This window comes from Ambystoma mexicanum, chromosome 5q (assembly GCF_040938575.1).
Source record: "Ambystoma mexicanum isolate Mex_15411 chromosome 5q, UKY_AmexF1_1, whole genome shotgun sequence".
Lineage (NCBI taxonomy): Eukaryota > Metazoa > Chordata > Amphibia > Caudata > Ambystomatidae > Ambystoma > Ambystoma mexicanum.
In genome coordinates, this window is record NC_090933.1 from 1,109,116,380 (window position 1) to 1,109,133,001 (window position 16,622).

Here is a 16,622-nt window from a genome sequence, read left to right on the forward strand (position 1 = left end):
ATGATATCCTGCGTACCAACATAAACAATGTACAGCCTTAGTACAGATGTCATGGAGGAGATTCCCCCATTCATACACTATTGTGCTGCCATGCAGGAGATGCTGGCTATCGCCTGAATCCGTGGCTCCTCACCCCTGTCAGGAATCCGCAGGACAGGCACGAAGAGGACTACAATCGGGCTCATACCCGTACCCATGTTGTGATCGAGCAGACCATTGGCCTGTTGAAGGCACAACTCCACTGCCTCAGCAGGCCTGTTGGCGCACTCCTCTATGGGCCTGAGAGACTGGATGAGATCATCGTGGTCTGTGCCATGCTGCACATCATGTGCATCCGGCGGAACGTACCTCTGTCACCTGACTTTGACCAGCAAGCACCGGGTGTGGATGAGGATGAGGAGGGAATAGATGTCGCACGACAGCCAGGGCTCCATGCACCATATGGACGTGCGGTGCCCAAATCAGTGCTTGACAATTTCTCATGAGAGACAGGGATGCAGAGGGTGGAATGGTGGCTGTACTCTGGGCACTGGGATCATGTGCATATGGACACAGGGTGTGGTGGTAGATGAACTCTGTACACTGTAATGCATTGAATGAACAAATGTCAAATAACCAATGTCCACCCATGATATTTATTTTAAACACAGCGATTGTATTGAACAGTATATTTCAACATACTGCCCAACGCAAGTCTGTCCTCTGGGGGCTCCAGGCCTCTTGGATCGACTGTCCTCCTGACCGGTGCAGAGGGGTGCTATCTAGGGTGCTCTGTGGGGTGTGCTGGAGGGTTTGCTGGGGGCTTGGTGTGCATGTACCATCCCTGGACAGGTTGCCATCCTCACGTAAGCATTCTTCAACCTGGCTCACTCCCTCGTCTCCACTCTGGCTCGCTGAGGCAGCTGCCTCCCCTATGGAGCTGTTTGCGGCTGACTGGGTCCTGTCTGCCACTGCCTCTGGATCAGTGGATATGTCCTGTGTTCCTTCTTGTGGTTTTCCGCCAGTTGTTTGCTGCCCCTGTGCATGTTCTATTGGTGTTGGTTTGGGTGGCAGTTGTTGCTTGGTAGTGGCCTTTGATGTCGGCCTGGTGCCGTCATCCCTGGCCCTCGTCCTTTTTGCTAGTGTCCTGGCCTGTGGCGCAGTATCCTCGCCATTGCTGTCAGCATCTGTGCCTGTAGGGGACCGAGAGAGGCACGGAATCAGTGATGGTTGTACGTACATCATGCATACATTGGTATTGGTGCAGTTGTACCCATGTGATGCATTGTTTTCTTGGAGTTGTGGCATACAGGTTGCTGGCTATATGGGGGGGTTATTCAGGCATACATCAGGTTCTCACATGTGTGAGGTGGTGTATGCTGTGTGACATACCTTTGTATTTGGACTGTGTGCAATGTGACACACTGTCATGATGCCTACCTCCAAGGTGCCAGGCCGGGCCCAGCAACCCCAGAGGCAGACATCATTTTCCCCAGGGAAGTCTCAGCGGGTCCAAGTCGGGGCCCTTTGGACTCAGTCCTGGCGCCTTAGGCGCCAGGCTCATAGCGGACCCCAGTCCTGGCGCCTTAGGCGCCAGGCTCATAGAAGAGGATATGTGTTTAAGTGCTTGGGTGCACACTTACCTGATGCAGACCTTGCTGCTTCATCCAGGCCCTCTTGAGGCCTGAATGGGACTACTTTACCTGTAGGACTACTTCACCACCCGGGTGTGGTCGGGGAAGGATACATACCTGATTGGTGGAAGGATACATACCAGGAACTTCTTCCAAGGCTATTTAAACCCCACCCGAACAGCCACACGTGCTTCGCGTTGTTCTGCACCTAGCAGCTGGACGCTCACCGTGTCAGCTCCTGCATCCTGACTTCAGCCACGCCTGCCAGCACCCTGGAACACCTGCAAGGGGAGAAAGGAAGAGAATAGGAGAAGAAAAGCCCTTACCTGCTAAATCTGCATCCCGGAGTCATTTCTCCAACGGCCCTGAAAAGGAAGACATCATTTTAAAGGCATTTTGTTTCGATCGCTGCAGCGCTGCATTTTACTCACCTTTGCAAGGCGCTTCCATCTTCAGCAGCGATCTTCCGGATTCAGCTACGCCCCGGCGCCTAGAGGAAAAAAGACAAGAACAAAGGTGAGAGGGAGAAAAGGAATAAGGAAAGCTCAGTTTCCTTTTAAGTCTTACCTGTTGGATTATTCCCACTGCATTTCGGGTCCTGCCACTTCCTGGCATCTCCGGACCCCGGCCCCTAGGGGGAAAAAAGACAAAGACATTGAATGAGCGAATGCAAAGACATTACCTGAGCGCTCATCCAGAACTGTCTCACTTCGGGTCGGCGCCATATCTCCGGCACTCCGAACCCCGGCCCCTAAGGGGAAAAAGACATAAGCATTAGCGCTTGCTGCAATTAGACAACGAACATTATTATTAAGCTTGAACGTTTGAACAGAACTTTTACAGCGCCTTACCTGAACAGTCAAGCTTACCTGAACTCCCATCAATCCTCAATCCAGTGAAGTAACTGGGTTTCAACGCGCCCCTGCATCAGAAGCAGGATGGAGAGCTCATCCTTCCAAACCCTAAGGAGGGTATCCAACGAGCCAGGGAAGCCAGAATAGAGGGGCCCTTCCTGTCCATCTTCAGAGTTCTGCGCCTTCGACGCCGCGCCTCCGTGGGAACCAGGTGAGCGTTACAGAACGCAAAGCCTTACCACAATTTCCCACCTGGGCGCTATGGAGACTTCCGAGACAGATCAGCTGGCCCAACTTTTAGGGGAATTACGGGCAGAAGTGCACTCCGCCCGCCAGGAGACTAATGCTCTCAGAAGGGAAATAATCCTATCCAAGGAAAGAACTGATGATCTGGCCAAAAGGTTATTGCAGGGCCAGGCAGAGCACACTCCTTTACCTGTTTCCGGAGATATTTCTACAACAATGGGTTCGAATAACCCGGTACAAATCAATCTACCTGGACACATGCCTTTGGCCCCGCCGGAACGTTTTGCGGGGGATCCCAAGAAATATGCCGTTTTTATGAACCAATGCCGTTTACACTTTTTATGCAGGCCCGGGGCCTTCCCCAACGACCAGACCAAAGTAGCCTTTGTACTATCTTACCTCAGTGGCTGTGCTGCCGATTGGTCTATTCCATTGGTAAATCAGGATGATCCCATTCTCCGGGATTTCCAGGGCTTCCAGGCCAGCATGGAAAGATTGTTCGCTCGACACTCGCAGGGACAGGCCCTTGACAACGAACTGCTATCCTTACGACAAGGTAATCAGGATCTTTTGTCCTATATCGCCACCTTTAATAGACTAGTTGTGGAAACCGGATGGCCTGAAAATAAAAGGATCACATTGTTTCATCGAGGCCTGCGCGGAGAGCTTAAAGATGTTATAGCTCAGATAGTAGATCCACCCCAGGCCTGCGCAGACTACATAGACTTAGTGGTTCAACTTGATCACAGACTTCAAAATAGAAAAGCAGATCGGCTCAAGTATGAAACCAGAGTACCTATCAAGACCCACGTTAACTCCAAGAGTACTGACGTTTCCGAACCTATGCAAATTGGCAGTGTTAAAGGACCATTAACGCAGAAGGAACGAGAGAGAAGGCGACAAATGCAACTTTGTCTGTATTGCGGAACTTCCGGTCACTTTCTTCAAAGTTGTCCAGTTAAACCACCCAAGAAGGTGGTTGGAGCCACTGATAACGAGTTATTGACACCTGGTTCGGGAAACGACCTAGCCCGACAAGCGTAGGGGTCCGCTTGCCGAGCTTGAAAACAAACTCTTTGACCTCGCATTTTGTCATGCCAATGGTGCTTGTGAACCCAAAACAGCCTCAGCAGTTGCATGCTATAAAAGCATACATAGACAGTGGAGCTATTGGAAATTACATAGACCGTGAATTGGCTTCCAGGATTAAGCTTCCTCTCCGCCCGAAAGTAACCAAAGATGTAATTACTACAGTTGATGGAACCGAAATAGCCTCAGGGCCTGTAACGCATTCCACAGTTGAAATCACTCTGGTGGGTCAGGACGGACATCGGGAAGCAATCGTGTTTGATGTGATCAAGGCCCCACAATTTCAAGTACTTCTTGGTATCCCTTGGTTAGAAACACATAATCCGAGAATAGACTGGCGAGCAAAGAAGATAACTTTTCCTGATTGTGAACCAACCTGTTACCCAAGGAATCCAGCTATGGGTCTAGCCTCTGTAACTTCCACCCCTGTACAGCTACCATCTGAATACCAAGAATTCCAAGACGTTTTTCAGAAAGAGCAGGCTAACACCTTACCTCCCCATCAATCTTGCGATTGCCAAATCGACTTGGTACCCAATGCACAACTACCTTGTAGTAGGATTTATGCTCTTACTGAACCTGAGAACCTGCATTTGCGCCAGTATTTGGATCAATACCTGGCCAATGGCTTCATTCGCCCATCAAAGTCACCAGTCTCTTCCGCTTTGTTCTTCGTACCTAAAAAGGAAGGAGACCTTAGGGTCTGTATTGACTACCGCGCCCTAAATCAGATAACGATTAAGAATCGTTACCCTTTGCCCCTGATACCTGAGCTTATCGACCAAGTAAAAGATGCTCGTGTGTACACCAAGCTAGATCTCCGAGGAGCTTACCACCTGGTACGTATAAAAGAGGGCGACGAGTGGAAGACTGCATTCCGCACCAAATTTGGGCTCTTCGAATATCAAGTAATGCCCTTCGGTTTGTGCAACGCACCTGCCGCCTTTCAGTACTTCATGAATGATGTTCTTCGGGAACTTATCGATGTTTGTGTCATCGTTTATATTGACGACATACTGGTGTATTCCTCCTCAGAATCTGATCACAGAAACCATGTTAGGGCAGTTCTTGAGAAATTGCGCCAGCACAAATTATTTGCCAAGCTCGAAAAATGCGTTTTTCATACCACAGAAGTGGAGTTTCTCGGATTCATCCTGACACCTCAAGGAATCCGAATGGACTCGCGGAAAGTGGACGCCATTCTCAAATGGCCATCTCCTAGCTCTGTGAAGGGAGTGCAAAGCATGCTTGGCTTTGCCAATTTCTATCGAAGGTTCATCCCGGAATTTTCTCGAACTGTTCAACCCATCACAGCTCTCCTAAAGAAAAATAAACGCTTTGAATGGACTCTTGAGGCTGAACAAGCCTTTCAGGACCTGAAAACCAAATTCACCTCTGCACCTGTATTGAAGCACCCGCGCCCAGATCTCCCTTACATCGTGGAAACCGATGCATCCAGTTCGGCCATGGGAGCTGTCCTGTCGCAAAGAGACCCAGAAACTAACCAACTACACCCTGTAGCCTTTTGGTCCAGAAAATTCTCTCCACCTGAACTCAATTACGCAATTACCGACAAAGAACTACTGGCTATTAAATCAGCTTTCAAGGCTTGGCGTCACTATCTTCTCGGTGCAAGACACACCATCACCGTAATTACGGACCACAGAAATTTGCAGTATTTAAAGACGGCCAAAGCTCAATCTTCGCAACAACTCCGATGGGCTTTATTCTTTGCGGAATTTGATTTTGTAATTACCTATCGCCCTGGCTGCAAGAATGGTAAGGCAGATGCCTTATCCCGGATAGGCATGGAAGAACCCAATTCGAGTTTAGAACCTGTGCCAATCATACCGGAACAAAGAATTCTGGGCTTGACTTCATTGCAAACCATTGAGGACATCCAAGCTCAAGTAAAACAGCTTTTTGACTCTTCTGCCTTACTGGAATGGAGTCAAAAGGGTCCTCACTACACCGTTAAGGATGATTTACCCTACTTCCAAGAGCGGTTATTTCTGCCAAGTAAAGAATTGCAGGAACTTGTCATTACCCGTCATCATGAATCATTAATGGAAGGACACCCCGGTATCGCGAAAACAGAAGAAAAGATCAAACGCCACTTCTGGTGGCCTTCTTGGAGAAAAGACATAAAGTCATTTGTGTTGTCTTGCGGAATCTGTGCCCAAAATAAGAGTCAAAAGAAAAGGCCAGCCGGCCTACTTCAACCTTTGAACATTCCACCAGCACCTTGGCACACCTTGTCAATGGACTTTATAACTGACCTGCCTCCTTGTGGTGGTTACAACACGATTCTCGTAATAGTGGATCTATTCTCCAAAATGGCCCATTTTATCCCTTTAAAAGGATTGCCGTCAGCTTCCACCTTGGCCAAGGAATTTATGGAAAATATAGTGCGGTTGCATGGTTTCCCTTCCATATTAGTCTCAGACCGTGGAAGTCAATTTATCTCCCACGTTTGGAAGAAATGTTGCCAACTAGCACAAATAGACGTGCGGTTATCCACCAGCCACCACCCCCAGACCGGCGGACAAACCGAGAGAACCAATCAGACTCTCGAGCAATATCTGCGGTGCATGTTACACCAATCCGAGTTAAATTGGAAAGACATCCTTTGGATTGCAGAATATGCATACAACAATTCAGTGCATTCTGGAACCGGACAGACTCCTTTTTATACCCTGTATGGTCACCATCCTCGGACCTCTGACCTAGATCCACCTCTGACCCTGGAGATGCCTGCAGTAAATCACCTACATTCCACAATAACCCAAGCCTTCAAAGAAGCTACAACCCACTTACAACAAGCCAAGAAAAAGTATAAAGAAAACGCTGATTTGCACCGAAGTAAAACTCCTCCTTACCAAGTAGGAGATCAGGTATGGCTAGCAACTAAATATCTACCCCTCAAGGGTCAGCGAACTTTTAATCCCAGATTCATTGGGCCTTACCCCATCAAAGCTATTATCAACCCAGTGGCCTTTAAACTCGATTTACCATCCAACATGCGGATTCATCCCGTTTTTCACGCATCTCTTCTAAAACCAGTACAACCTGGAACCAGACTGTCTGAGCCCCCAGGCCCTGTCCAAATTGATGGAGAATTAGAATTCGAAGTGAAAAACATTTTAGATTCCAAGATAGTTAAGTCGAAACTCTTCTATCTTGTTGATTGGAAAGGATATGGACCTCAGGAAAGATCTTGGGAACCCAGTAACTATGTTCACGCACAACGATTAATTCAACGATTCCATCGAAGATTCCTGCACAAACCAAAACCCCCGGAGGAAAAGACCTTGGGAGGGGCCTTGAGGGGGGGTACTGTCATGATGCCTACCTCCAAGGAGCCAGGCCGGGCCCAGCAACCCCAGAGGCAGACATTATTTTCCCCAGGGAAGTCTCAGCGGGCCCAAGTCGGGGCCCTTTGGACTCAGTCCTGGCACCTTAGGCGCCAGGCTCATAGCGGACCCCAGTCCTGGTGACTTAGGCGCCAGGCTCATAGAAGAGGATATGTGTTTAAGTGCTTGGGTGCACACTTACCTGATGCAGACCTTGCTGCTTCATCCAGGCCCTCTTGAGGCCTGAATGGGACTACTTTACCTGTAGGACTACTTCACCACCCGGGTGTGGTCGGGGAAGGATACATACCTGATTGGTGGAAGGATACATACCAGGAACTTCTTCCAAGGCTATTTAAACCCCACCCGAACAGCCACACGTGCTTCGCGGTGTTCTGCACCTAGCAGCTGGACGCTCACCGTGTCAGCTCCTGCATCCTGACTTCAGCCACGCCTGCCAGCACCCTGGAACACCTGCAAGGGGAGAAAGGAAGAGAATAGGAGAAGAAAAGCCCTTACCTGCTAAATCTGCATCCCGGAGTCATTTCTCCAACGGCCCTGAAAAGGAAGACATCATTTTAAAGGCATTTTGTTTCGATCGCTGCAGCGCTGCATTTTACTCACCTTTGCAAGGCGCTTCCATCTTCAGCAGCGATCTTCCGGATTCAGCTACGCCCTGGCGCCTAGAGGAAAAAAGACAAGAACAAAGGTGAGAGGGAGAAAAGGAATAAGGAAAGCTCAGTTTCCTTTTAAGTCTTACCTGTTGGATTATTCCCACTGCATTTCGGGTCCTGCCACTTCCTGGCATCTCCGGACCCCGGCCCCTATGGGGAAAAAAGACAAAGACATTGAATGAGCGAATGCAAAGACATTACCTGAGCGCTCATCCAGAACTGTCTCACTTCGGGTCGGCGCCATATCTCCGGCACTCCGAACCCCGGCCCCTAAGGGGAAAAAGACATAAGCATTAGCGCTTGCTGCAATTAGACAACGAACATTATTATTAAGCTTGAACTTTTGAACAGAACTTTTAAAGCGCCTTACCTGAACAGTCAAGCTTACCTGAACTCCCATCAATCCTCAATCCAGTGAAGTAACTGGGTTTCAACGCGCCCCTGCATCAGAAGCAGGATGGAGAGCTCATCCTTCCAAACCCTAAGGAGGGTATCCAACGAGCCAGGGAAGCCAGAATAGAGGGGCCCTTCCTGTCCATCTTCAGAGTTCTGCGCCTTCGACGCCGCGCCTCCGTGGGAACCAGGTGAGCGTTACACGCATGCTGTTTTGCTGTTTGTTTGGTGTGTTTCGGGTATGGCATTGGCATGCAGCATGCATGTTGATGTGACAGTGCTGGGGACAGCATCTGGACAGGGATATGTCCATGTGTGTGTGATGGCCCATGCATTGCCTTATGTCACTATCACATTTGTAGGCCATCGTCATGCTTTGGTTTCCTATGGTTTGTGTGGACACTAACCTCCATCTGCCGATGACGGTATTCCACACTCCACATCTTCGACTCCCTTGTTGCCCTCCATGCCGATGGTACTGGCGCATGTCTCCCCCCATCTGGTGAGCTTGATGGGGGAAAGCGGCCCGCCGCCTGTTGCTAGACCTTAGCTTCGATTGGCAGACAGTATATTTCTCACACGGAGGTGTAGGTCATCCCAACGCTTCTTAAGGTCTTTAACCGTGCGGGCGGTGGTGCTGACTGTACTGACCTTTCTGTCCACTTCCTCCCATATCTCGTTTTTCCTGATTTGAGCGGGTCGCCTGAGGTCTGCAGCAAAAACCACATCAGCATTCTCGACCAATGTGTCGGCCAACATGTTCAATTCGTCTTCAGAAAAGTGCACCTTGCGCTGAAGTGAGGAACCTTTCTTGATAGCTTTTGGCATTCTGGTAGATATGTATGTGGTGGTTTGGGGGTCCAGGTCCTGCATGTGGACGATTGCAATGGATTGTGTTTTTCAAGATGGCCACCGTTACATTTCCCATTCCGGCGCAATGACGTTACTTTCGATTCTGGTATTGCTGGGCCCGGTATTGCCGGACTCGCTATTGCTGGACCCGGTATTGCCGGTGCCCGTTATTTAGGGGTGGACGGAGGTGGGGGGTGTTCGCACATTACATGATGCTGCTAACGGAGGTTTGAGGGTCCTTAACGGCATGCCGGTACGGACGTTACCAGCATGCCGTTACGGGCATGCACTCATTCTCGTAATCGGCCACTGTTAGCCGTGTCAGGGCTACTCGTACACGGTATTGCCTCCATGCCGGTAAGGATTAGTTTTTACCGCGAATCTCATAATGAGGACCAATGTATTCAGGATGTAACTCACACTATCAAAATATGGTATCCTATTCCCTTTCTATGTATAATAATGTGGCAACCCATGCTCACTATGTGCAGGAATGCCATTTTTTCTATGTACAATCAAGTCTCACTGAGCCTTCAAGTTGTGAAAGGCGCAGTGCAGATTACCACTATTATACTAAGGTTTTCTATTTGTTGAGAGTACCCCTTAGTGGCAACCACCACCCCAATTGCATTGTACCCCAGGTAATAATCAGGACAATAATTCCAGGGGTCTTATCTAATCATATTTAGGGATTTTCGTACATTCAACATTTTTCCTTTGATGCATGGATGCCAGCATAGACCCTCTCAGATTGGACATATCCTGGTCTAGAAGGCCCTTCTGATCTGCTTCCATGTAGTTAAAACTGTATCAAGTTAAGTTGGTTCCAATCCTTCATAAACAACACCCACATTTCAAAATGGTATCCAGATTCATCTCACATCTAATCGGGTCAGGTGTTCTTGCCTGCATCTTTTTCCAGAGTCAGCCTCCCCTCATTACCTGTCCCAGCCTTTTTAAAGTGTAAAATATTCCCATTTTATATCATATCTATGTCACACTATTTAATTGACATGTTATTTTCATTGGCTTACCCAAAAGGACAAACCCAGAGAATACACACACCCAATCATGATTTCAATATTTTTGACCTGAGTAGAGGAGGGGGTCATTGCACTCCTACACTGCTGAATACCATGTTGTTGTTCTTCTGTAATTCATGGTGGCAACTAGCCACCTCAATGAAACATGAATTATTGTAATTGCCTGGCCCTGACACACCCATAGACAGGCAATGTTAATCTGTATGACAAGTATTCATAACTCTATGAATATTAACACATGTATTCTTTATAAAAGTCATATAGCATGCACATGTGGACCTAAATTGAAGTTGAGACTAAGCTTTGAAACTCACCCAGTCCCATGCTCATACCGGAATGGTTCCAAAGTTAAGAGCCTCTATATAAAATGTAATATTTGAATCATGTCCTGAGCACATGGCTTGGCAGGCTGAAAAACGATGGTCTGAAGGGTTGCCCAGAGCTTTGCCCATGGTTATGATTAATACAAAACCTTCCAGCCATCACCTTAGTGTTTTGCTAAAGTCACCCGAGTGGGACGGGTATGCCCAGACGTGGGTCCTGAGTCTGCCGGGCTTAGAGACCCAAGCTACTCCTCACTGATGACGCCCAACAAGGCTGAAACATGTCTGGGGATGCTTGTGGTCTCGTGCAGAAGGGATGTGACCTAGCAGTTCAGGCTGAACTGCCCCTTTTGGGGTAGGACCAAGCCAGATTTGCATATGGTTTTTCCCCTTCTGTAATGGCTTGGCAGGCTGAAAAACGATGGTCTGAAGGGTTGCCCAAAGCTTTGCCCGTGGTTATGATTAATTCAAAACCTTCCAGCCATCACCTTTCTGTTTTGCTAAAGTCACCCGAGTGGGACGGGTATGCCCAGACGTGGGTCCCAAGTCTGCCGGGCTTAGAGACCCAAGCTACTCCTCACTGATGACGCCCAACAAGGCTGAAACATGTCTGAGGATGCTTGTGGCCTCGTGCAGAAGGGGTATGACCTAGCAGTTCGGGCTGGACTGCCCCTTTTGGGGTAAGCCTGATTTGCATATGGTTTTTCCCCTTCTGTAATGGCTTGGCAGGCTGAAAAACGATGGTCTGAAGGGTTGCCCAGAGCTTTGCCCATGGTTATGATTAATTCAAAACCTTCCAGCCATCACCTTTCTGTTTTGCTAAAGTCACCCCGAGTGGGACGGGTATGCCCAGACGTGGGTCCCAAGTCTGCCGCGCTTAGAGACCCAAGCTACTCCTCACTGATGATGCCCAACAAGGCTGAAACATGTCTGGGGATGCTTGTGGTCTCGTGCAGAAGGGATGTGATCTAGCAGGTCAGGCTGGACTGCCCCTTTTGGGGTAGGACCAAGCCTGATTTGCATATGGTTTTTCCCCTTCTGTAATGGCTTAGCAGGCTGAAAAGCTTTGCCTGTGGTTATGATTAATTCAAAACCTTCCAGCCATCACCTTTCTGTTTTGCTGAGCACATGACCAGACACCTTTGACAGGCACTAATGCCCTGCTCGCTTTCTCTTTCAGATGGCCAGTTTTATTGCCAGGCAGAGTTTAAAAGAGTCACTTTCAATGGACAAATGTATCATTAAGCTTTGGCTGTAAATGACTATCTAGTAACTCCTTATGTAATTTTCTATGAATATTTCAAATTCTATTTTCTTGATATTTTAGAGTATTATATAGCAATCTCCCCTTCCAAACAGTTTCCCAAGTGGGGGGCTGGGAGCAGTTGGAGGTGAGACCAGGGTCAACCTGATTGCAGCACAATATCAGGCTGAATTGGACATCACTGTTATTCAACCTAATAAATATAAACCAATGTTCTTTTAACATATTTTCACTATACATTATATAACATTCACCATACTGCTATAAGCTTTGTACAATAATCAGTTATGGGAGCAGTCAATTATATGAATCCATAAGTGTACCTTTGTTGCAGCAACTGAAACAGAATAGATATTAAAAATGCACATTATTTGCCACTTTAAATTAAAATTATGCATTCGCTATTTGTGTTTAATTCTCCCTACACTGAGCTTCTCTTAACACACTTTAAACAAGCAGCACCTTTTGCAGTTTTATCTGCATCTGTTTGCTTTAGGGAAACAGTATTGGTTTTCATTTAAGGTGACAACATAAAGTCATAGATTGCTTACTCTTGTCTGAACCTGTTTCAAGCTTTCTCCAAGTATAGGACCAATCAACTATTGTCCCAAGAAATGATAACCTTAACAGGGATGCATTTTGTACAGCATCCACCTTCAGGATGCATAACAAGAACTACTGTCTGCTGGAACTGAAACTAGATGCTGAGAATAAGGCTGCACACCTCAAATGATCAAAGGCAGCAATTGGAGCTGCTTCTCCATAGCCGCAAACCTTACCCAACAGGCGGAACTATCCTCAGCAGCCTTGCACTTTTTTGTCAAATTGCATAATAGGCTATGTATGACACAAGTGGCATAAGTAGATGCCCATATGGCAAAATGAGACATGCATAGGTCTTTTATGGCTTTTTCAACCTTCCAGGCCACCTGGTCAGCTGGCACAGCATCTTCTGAGACGACCGCCATATGGTCAGCAAAGGTGGGCTGAAGGGAGTCAATTCTGACCGATGCCAGGTAGTCTATATCAAAATACTTCAGAAGATCTAGCTCTATTAGAATCGCTGGAACCTCACTTTTGTCAGGCTCAAGCCATACCTTGTAGAGTTCCTCCAGGATCTCAGGATGCACTGATAAACCAACCGTGTGCTGGGTGGTAAGAGGCTCAATGTTTGCATCTGAAGAGGTGGACGGTTCCTCATCTTGCAGGTAAAGGTAATGACAAACATATGTCATGATCTCCATTAACACTTCTCTGAAAATATATTTACTGCCATATTTGAGGGCATCCTATTCTCGATGCACATGGCTAGGGACTGGAGAATCCCTCTCTCCAGGCTGTTGCCTTTTCGCCAGAGATTGCTCGGGATGGGGAGCAGGGCATCATTTGGCGAAAGCTGCATCTACTCTGGGCTAGTAGAATGCCTATACTTATATTTATCCCTCCTATGGAATTCAGGGGACTGTTTCTACTCATGTCTGCAGAGGAAGGCACCGAGGTAGCTTGGTTTCAGAACAAGCAGGATTTCAGTGCACAGTGACACTTACCTACAGTCCTACTGGTCACATAGAGGGTGAGGAATATGTGCGCTAGGCAACAGAGACGTGTCATTAAATGCATTGTGTTGCTGCCTGGAGTGGCCAAAGCACTGCCTCATCTTGATGCACTGCCTCATCTTGATGCACTGAAATGCTAGAGCACCCTTGGTTTCAGCCAACCAGCGACTCTGGAAATTGTGTAGGCCAACGTTCCCAATGCATCTGCTTCACAGGGTGATTGGTTCACAGTGGGTGTGTCTGGTGCACGGTCTGCCTTGCAAGGGATCATTCCTAGGACAGACACAAACAGAGACAAGGGCAGAATGCACTTATATGCCGCCCCCCCTCCCCTCCCCACCCTCTCAGTTAGGGTGGGGATACATATGCAGACAGAGAAAAGGTCTGCCTGGGGCGAACTCCCCCTCGCAAGTACTGAATGGTAGACAAGGTGATGGGGGAGTTGTTCTGCTGGGGGAGCGGGGAGTTGTAGTGCAAATAATAGAGTTGTGCATTCGCGTTCTGGGGAGCATGAAATTGGTCCATCCCTGCTTGTCCTCTTCCGGTGGGTGGAGTTTGCAACCGGTGCACTCACCCACTCAGCTAGCCTCTATCAACGTTTCTGGAGAGAGGGCTCCAGCACAGTAGAACATTGATATTAGTTCCTGCTGCTTGAGAACGACTTCCGCCTTCTTCGGCCAACATTACTCCTGCATGTCATTAGGAGATCAGTGCAGCTGCTCCTGACCTGTCTGAAGGGCTTCAATCACCCCATTATCGTTAAGCAATCGCGGCCATCGATTTATCATTGTGCAAACTGTCTATAGGGCGGCTGTTTCAGTAGAAGACTAGAAATCGATAGGCCAGGCGGTGCACCTCCGAGCCTCTCCGTCTTGCACAGAGCAAACAGCTGGGAGGCTCCGGCTGATAGCGGCGCAACCCCATCAGCTGTTCCTGGAAGCAGGGTCAGAGCCTGGGATCACAAACAGCTGACACGTGCATTTTCTTGCGTCGCCGGGTCTGGGGGACTGCCTTAATGTCTCATGAAAGTGTGTGTCCGTGTGCATACGAGGTAGAAAAACACAGCTGCGAGAATTAATGTTACTGGAGTCAAACCCTGGCGAGAGGAGTTGCTGGAAGAGCTAACAGCCAAACACGATCTCACAAACAGAAGCCACAACTGTATGTTTTATTTCAGGGACTAAACGGGTTCCCGAAAGGAGGCCGGATTGAGGGTTGAACTCTCAATGCCCTGCTGCTGTTACACGAGATCTGGGGATGGGCGCATCTTCTGATAAAACTGAAACAGCTGCAACAGAAACTACTGTGTCATTTGGGGTGCAGAGGGGGGCTGGCCTGTTTGGAAAGTAGGGGAGTCTATAGATGGGAACAACCTTTTTTAAAAAAAATGTATTTATTGAAAAGCCAGCTGACAATTCTAAAATAAGTGACTGGTAGCTAATTATAGAGAGTGGAGGCAGTGATAGGGTAGAGTGCCTTTATATAGGAGCATTAATATGCCAGTAAGATAGCTCAGTGGGTTGAGCGCTCACTGCTGCAATCTGAGTGTCGCAGGTTCGAATCCTGGCAAGGCTAACTCAGCCTTTTATTCTTCCGAGGTGATAAACGAGTACCAATTTCGTTTGGGTGATATTGTATGTAAATATGTGCTCTGTAAAGTGCTTTGGGTAAAGGCGCTATATAAATAACACATTATCATTGTTTGATAAATGACATATACCAGCTGTTGAAGGTGTAAGAACATGATCATGTATGAGGGGAAGGGGCTGAAAGACATTTTATTTTTTTAATATTGACATCCTGCCGACAGTATTTACACATATAATAAATGACATAGTGCAGTCCTCAGGGTAGAATGTAGCGGAGGTGAGGAGGTGGGTTGGGCATTTAGTTTGAATAGGAGTTAGGGGTGGTTTCAAGGGCTCCTTCCATTGCTAGCATTTAGAGTTTGTGACGCGTTTTTGAAGAGTTCCACTTGAAGAGATGGCTTTGATGGCCAAGGGGAGAGCATTCCTGTGGAATGGTGCAAGGAGGAGACAAAAGAAGAAGCAAGAGGAGGAACAGGCAGTGGGGGCCAATAGGGTGCCAAGAGACGAGGAGCGAAAAGCGCAGTGCAGTCAGTGAGGTAGTGGGGGACAAGACCATGAATAGATTTAAAGATGGGTAGCATGGATTCAAAGAGAGAGTGCTTTTTCATGCAGAGCCAGCCAGTGTGGTGGCCGAAGGTAGAGATGGAGGATGAAATAGCAAGGTTGAAAAGGATGGTGTCCCAATTTTGAGGACTTTGTTGAGGTAGGCATAAGAATAGGTGGATTAATTGTGAAGTAGGCTTGATCAGCACACCTGTTTGCTGATCCTAAGAGCAGAGATAATTGTTTTAGCTAAATGGGGAGCCCGGTGTAGGCAGATTTTCCTAATCTCTAGGAATGTGAGTTCGGCTGAGTTGGCAGTGGCTGTGATTAACTGAATTAGTTTCAGGTAGCTGTAAAAGAGACCCCCAAAGTGGTGTGCCATGGGTAGGGGGGGCACGGGGTGTCACTCTCAGGAAGCCTAGAGGCAATAGACCTCTAACAGGGGAGCAGGACAATTTTCCTTGAATTCATTTTCCATGATTCCAGGCTTCCATACCCAGCAAGGGTGTTTTATCCCAGCAGCCTCTCTGGAGAGATCGTTAGGATGCACACAGATTCAGCATGCAGCGAGAATTCCACTGGTCATGAGCCCATGGGCTGCAAAGGGTACAGCAAAGTCAGAATTCTGGTTATGAAATCACAGGGTGCAATCCTGTTCCCCCTGAGGGGTGGCTATCACCTGGTGTGGCAGGAGTTGGGCAGGTATCAACCAATCCCTGTAGCATAAACTAAAGGATGCTTTGTCTGTTGTAAGTCACAGGTCTACCGTAGTATCAACGTGGTTCCTTCATTATGTGGCCCAGGCTCTCGAATTGGGAAGGGCTGCTTGAGATCGATGTGGTGATAACTGTTTGCCATGGAATCCTCTTTACTCCATGAGTTTCATACATCTTCGAAGTCCACAAATCTGCAGATTACAACAAGAAGAAAAAGAAAAGAAAGACCTAATGACCTAGCTATAAAAGAACATGATTCCTGGCGTAGCATTTAGTTTATTGATGATATCAGCAAGGGTATGAAGCTTCTCCTTTGTGAGATACTGGTTTTTGGCTCTTGTTTCTTTTTTATCTGTTGCCTTGCCTCATGGACCAGAAACTGCATTATCATGGCTCAATGTGATGACGTACTTGGTAGTTGGGGTATGTACATATCCACCATCATGGATGGGGTATTGTAAATTTATCTTGTACAGAGTCCTTCTGCCAATAAATTTGGCCTCGCTGTGCATGG